The sequence below is a fragment of the Teleopsis dalmanni genome, chromosome 1 (assembly GCF_002237135.1).
Source record: "Teleopsis dalmanni isolate 2A chromosome 1, ASM223713v2, whole genome shotgun sequence".
Classification (NCBI taxonomy): domain Eukaryota; kingdom Metazoa; phylum Arthropoda; class Insecta; order Diptera; family Diopsidae; genus Teleopsis; species Teleopsis dalmanni.
The window spans coordinates 159,339,501-159,345,844 of NC_051846.1; the positions used below are offsets into that span (position 1 = coordinate 159,339,501).

The window sequence follows — 6,344 nt, forward strand, 5'->3', positions numbered from 1 at the left end:
AGAACGCTCCATAGTGTGGCAAAAAAACAACAATTCTCTTGCTTAAGTCTATTAAAGACTTATAAATATAATATAAATATTTAAATTTATCAATAGGAATATTCGATCGCTCCATAGTACGGTAAAAAACAACAACTCTCTTATTAAAGTATCTTAAAGACTTATAAATATAATATAAATATTTAAATTTATCAATAGGAGTATTAGAACGCTCCATAGTGCAGTAAAAAAAAACTCTCTTATTAAAGTATCTTAAAACATATAAATTTAATGTAAATATTTAAATTTATCAATAGGAGTGTTCGATCTTTTCGAGGTGCGGCATAAAAAGAACAAGTCTCTTGCTAAAATTTTACTTTCTTTTTATGTTCCTATTAATATTTTTATATTTGGATGGTAAATAATTTTTTAGATTTCTTTTATACCCAAAGCTAAAAAAGAATATAAAAATTAATATTAAAGTAAAATCAATTTACTGTAGTTTATAATTCACCCTTATTCTTTGGGCTGTGTTTTCCTTAAGAAAGCTCTCTCACAATACTCAAGACTTCCAATTGAGATTCTTATTCCTAGAATTATTTGTAGAGATAATACTTTAACATCTGCTTATATTCATAAAATATCCGAACCTGCTTTAGGACTTTGTCTGGAACATCTGCGTCATACCTACAAAACGTACTTCTTTTATTCGGTTGCATTTCCTTTTAGACAGCTTTTTTGCTCAGACTTTGTCTGGAACATCTGCGTCATACCTATATAACGTAGTTCTTTTTTTCGGTTGCATTTCCTTTAAGACAGCTTTTTCGGTCATTCTTGTGGCATATTCGAATAACCCCTTAGGTTTTGTCTTTAACATCTATGCCATGCCTACATAACATACTTTCTTCCTTTGGTTTCATTTTTCTTAAGGCAGGTCTCTCGCTCATTGATGCGACATATTCGAATTACCCTCAATGTCGCGTCTTTAACGTCTACATTTTACCTACGTAACGTTTTCTTCTTTCGGTTGCAGTTTTCTCAGTAGAGTTTCTCTCGCAATCTTCAAGCCTCCCCACTAGACTTCCTTGTTCTGAAATTGTGTCTAGCCCTTTAACTTCAATGCTTGCTCACATATATAACATCGAACCAACTTGAGTGGTCTATATATTGCATCTATATCATAACACGGTGCCGAAACCAATTTTGGAATATAATCTATTTTCTAGTTTTTGCACGCTGACTGAAAAATAATGAAATCAAGTTTTAGTGTTAATAAATCATATTTATCACAATGACATTTTGTTGTTATTGGTTACGAAAAAAAAAATTTTGATTTTTTATATATTAAAATCAATTTCTCTCTCAATCAAGTACACATAGTTTTCTTTTAAATTTTTGATAAAAATTTAACCTTAAAGAACAATATTAGTTATAAATTATTTCTCGTTGAGTATAGAACATAATTTTCCTCCTAAGAAAAAGTTTAACTAAATTCAAAATTCAAAATTAAAAAAAAAAATGAATGTTTCGGTTATATTTTTGTTTCTAAAATGGAATACAGTTACTAATTCATCCCTTCTCACTTAAATTCCAAGTACCGCGAAAGCTTGGATAATATATTTTTTAAATGAATATAATATGTGTACTTTTAAAACTATTATTAAAACAGCCTCCAAGTTGTGAGGTTTATAAATAAATTTACAATAAAAAACTTTACTTAAAAACACCCTACGTAAGTAACGAATTATTTATCTCTTAAATTTTCATTAATTTTTATTTTTAGGCCCACCTAGGGGAAAGCACTTCTTCAATGCTTACGATGAAGAAGCTCATGACTTGTGTCGGGCCTTCAGAAAGATTCAAGTATTCAAAAAGGATCTCGGCTAAGTTTTTCATAAAACAAAAAAAAAAAATATAAAAAAATTTGGACAACAACAAACATGCTTACTTGATTTGCTAAACAAAATCAAAAGATCTGTCAATATTTCAGAGTAAGTGCAACTTTAAACTTAATTTTTCATTTCTATAACCTAAAAGTCTTTAAACCTATAAAAATCATTAACTATTTCAGGGTTGCAAATCACCGCAGCTGTGGTTACCGCTGAACTTGGACTTAAAGTAAGATGCTTAATATTACTTCCATTATATTTCCAGGGTTTAGGGACTGAAAGCTATTCAACAACCATTCATTCTCTTCAAGAACAAGGATAGGATACTTTGATGTTTAGAGTATCTTATTAAGCATCTGAGACGGTAAATTATATGGTAACATTTCTATCCAACTCATTTGCATTTACTATATCTTCTTATTATATCTTTTATATTTTATATTTATATTTTATTATCCTAAGGAAGAATAAGGCTTTTCACAATTCCTTTGGATTTCAGTGGCGTAATCTTTTCTGTATGACCTGGACTCTGTTATCAGTACTTTCTTAAAGTACAGAATTGATAAACTCAATATTTTAGCGGGGTTTAAAACTCAAAAGGCCCTTTTTGAGCTCAAGTGAGGTTTTTGGCTTTTCACAATTCCTTTGGATTTCAGTGGCGTAATCTTTCCGGTACGACCTGGACTCTGTTATCAGTACTTTCTTAAAGTACAGCATTGATAAACTTCAGTAATGCTTGTTTATGAACTGAGAAGGACTCCGAGAGTGTAAGAAAATTGTTAATTTTCTTATCAGTGCCAGACAGACCAGGACTTGACTTTTAGAGTGTGGGTTGCAGTTTTTCAAGGTCTTAGTGATCTATTGGCACACATTGTAGTGTCTTAATATATCTTTGTCGCCTGGTAGAGAATATTTAAAAATTTCAATGGACTCCAAATGGACAATCAATGAAGATACCAGATCATAGGAAATTGTTACTTTTTCTATTACTAACAATGTTAGTTAAATACTAATGACAGATCCTCAGCTATTATGGGTCTATGCTTGGTTTAATAACTTCTACATGAGCATGTTTACAACATATTACAAACAGGAATCGGTTGATATGATGAGAACATATGATGAGACAGATCCTCAGCTATTACGGGTCTATGCTTAGTGTTATAACTTTTACATGAGAATGTTTACAACATATTACAAACAGGAACTGAATAATATGATGAGAACTCTATAGGTAAGTGTATATAAATTGATAAAATCTTAAAAAATTTTTAAAAAATGTTTTTTTAGCTCTGAATTTCCACAAAACTCTGGAACTGGAAACTTAAATGTGTTCTTTTTATTGTTACAAGTTTGGTTCAACTTGTCTAATAGATGGTATAAATCGTATAGATGCCTATTTAAGCGCCATGAATGGATGCGTTTTCCATTTGAAAAAAAGGACTGAATGCATTAAATTTGCAGATAATGTTTCTGTTCGGTACAGCTGTTTAATCCATGTATTGTTATGTACATTAACAATAATATTTTAATATACTTTTATATGAGTATATTAAAAAAAAAAATAAATAAAAAAATGGTGGGAAAAATATATAAATATTCTTTTTATTTGATTTTCGGTTAAGCCTTATATTGCAGGAAATTCTAGAGTTTATGTGTTAAACAGATATTGCACTACTCTGCTTGATGATATAATTATATCAGATACGGCATCTGATATAATTATATCAGATACGGAATTAAGCTTCATTATTTAAACAACTTATCAGAAAAAAGAACTTTGGAAACAGCGACTGATTTCCAGGCAGAATAAACCAACCATATAGTAAGGAAATTATACTAAAGTTATTCTACAAAGTTCACCAAAGAGTGGTGTCCATCTCCTTAAGACTCTAATTACAGATTGTAGTTTAGGTTAGGCAGCATAACGCTAGATAAAGAGTTTACTTCTTAGAAGATTTCCACTTTTAGGAGTTTGAAGAGAGAATAATAAGAAGTTAACTCCTAACTATTCTATCTCGATTCTTATTGAAAACGGTTAAGTTTATCAGAGGTAAGATAAGTCTCCAACGGCGGGGGATATCGGAGTGGACTTGAAGCCTATGTAAGTCCTAATAGCTTATATATGTAATATTTGTGTGATCTAGCATTGTTATAATGATAGATGACTGCGTCTGGAACTGGACAATGAGTTTGTTGCGTCTCTAACAGTGTAAATGAAATGCATAATAAACTTAAAGGGATCCAAAAATATGTAGAGCGTGTTTTATAATCAAACTCAAACTGTTGTGGATTGCATTTTCTGTTCTTTTATTTAATTTTTGAAGCATAATTTTTGGGTGGTATGCACAAGCTTCCCATTCACAATAAAATAAAATAAAAATGTATGAATATTTTACAGAAATCATCTTTGTTTTTATGGAATAACACATAAAAAAACTGAATAAATAATTTACTTTTATTCAGTATATTTAAAAAATTACCTTCCTTATCATTTCACGTAAAATTCAAAAAAAATTTAAATCGTGGTGCCTCAGCAAAGGCCGTGAAACATGTAGATCGTAATACGGTCTTTTATGCAGTCTACGCAAAGACCGTATTAAAATAAATGCTAATTTACATTCCATATTTAAGTTTCTAGCTCAGACGTCAACCCTGGGTAATACAGTGCAATTAACTGCGATAGAATCCACAAATACAATTTGAAATTTAATGATTTGCTATATTTTTTTTAAAAACATATTTATAATTGTTTAGGCAAAATTTTTTTAATTATTAAGAATTGTATGGTTTTTTTTTATTAATATTAAAATCAACAAATATTATAATCTGAATTTATTAATATTAATATCGCTATCAGTTTATTTATCAGAATATCGTTTTTAGGACATAAATTCGATCTTAATATATTATAAATTTAACAAATTTATTTGTAAATAAATATTATTACAATTACGTTAAAATATAATATCACCTAACTGACTGAAGAATTATATATGTAGACTATATATTATATATACAATATATACAACATAAATTTCATTCTCAAGGTGATAAGGTCCTTTGATACTTTTTTACCAAAAACCACATCAAACTGAGTTCTTGAGAAATTTTGACTCGTGAGAGAAATAAGTTAAAGTGGAAGGTAAATCGAATTTTCCTCCATCGAATTGTGGGTAGAAAATTGATAATTAATACATTGTGACCGAAAAGTTTTCGGGAAATTTTAAATAAAACGCAAAATTCTTAACCTTCATCAATATTTATTTTATCTCCTTCAAAATATGCTCCATTAGAAGCGATAAACAAATGCCAACGTTTCTTCCAATCATCAAAACATTTTTTATAGGCGCTTTCCGGTATGGCTTTGAGTTCCCTCTGCGAATTCTGTTTTACGTCTTCTATGGATTCAAAACGCGTTCCTCTGAGTGGTAATTTGAGTTTGGGAAACAGGAAAAAGTCACACGGTGCAAGATCAGGTGAATACGGTGGCTGTTCGATGGTATTTATTGAATTTTTGGCCTTAAAATCGTTGATAATGTTGAACAAATTGAGGTGAATCGGAACAAGCCGAGCGTTGACACGTCGCATACACAAATTGTCCACCAAAATCAAACGAGCCATCTCACGACCGATGCCTAGCTCTCGTGCTATCTCTCTAACACTCACATGAGGATTTTGGAACACGATTTCCTTTGCCTTTTCAATGTTTTCGTCGGTGGTAGAGGTCGAAGGTCGTCCAGAACGCGGCATGTCTTCGACGGTCGTACGACCGTCCTGAAAGGCTTTGTACCACTCATAAACTTGAGTTTTCGATAAAAACTGATTCCCCATAAGCCTTTTGTAGCATTCGCAACGATTCTGCACACGAAATTTCGTTCGAAACACAAAATTTGATGCAAACTCTTTGTTCAATTTTTTTTTCCATTGTTTTTTTCGCAACGCACTACTGAGGTGAACTGGTTTCAACAGCTGCCGTAAACGAACTGTCTGACAGATCGCGCTCATTTTTGGCATAGTAATTAAGGACAGTGCTGCCAAACTACATAAACTTAAAATATCGAAAAATATACAGCGCGCGAATTTTAAATGAGAATATCCGAAAACCTTTCGGTCTTAATGTATAACCAGCCGAATGATATGTGTCTGGAAAATGTAATTGTTGGAAATATTGCCGAATAAATTAAAGAATGCACACCAAAAAACTTAAGCCCGGTTTTGAATAAACCTGAACATAGACACAACAAATACTTCGGTGTCTCTTCCTCGAGTGCCGGTAGAGGGTAATCCGAACTAAACCTTACTAAGATAAGAGCTGAACAGTCACCTTGTTTAATTTCTGTTGCTAGTAGTTTGAAGACATTGTTGTTGATTTTGAGATTACATAGCAGGACTAGAGATCTTTCTTAAAGATTTTTTTTTTCTGATTCATATACTGTAATTCATTTGAGATGCATGTATTGATAACTCATTCAA

The 6,344-nt window shown here is 31.1% G+C and overlaps 2 long non-coding RNA genes across 3 annotated transcripts; one reads left to right on the plus strand and one right to left on the minus strand.

Moving 5' to 3' along the window:
- Positions 1 to 395: 395 nt before the first annotated feature.
- LOC119669026 lies at positions 396 to 1,267 on the minus strand. Its single transcript, XR_005251550.1, has 3 exons — positions 630 to 1,267; positions 494 to 569; positions 396 to 431 (listed from the first exon to the last, which is right to left on the minus strand). It is a non-coding gene; the product is annotated as an uncharacterized LOC119669026 (long non-coding RNA).
- Positions 1,268 to 1,669: 402 nt separating this feature from the next.
- LOC119669618 lies at positions 1,670 to 3,448 on the plus strand. Of its 2 annotated transcripts, none has more exons than XR_005251623.1 (5): positions 1,670 to 1,711; positions 1,763 to 1,970; positions 2,051 to 2,244; positions 2,331 to 3,102; positions 3,159 to 3,448. It is a non-coding gene; the product is annotated as an uncharacterized LOC119669618 (long non-coding RNA). The 2 variants fall into 2 exon arrangements; XR_005251622.1 differs by having other exon boundaries at positions 2,051 to 2,232.
- The last annotated feature ends 2,896 nt before the right edge of the window (positions 3,449 to 6,344 follow it).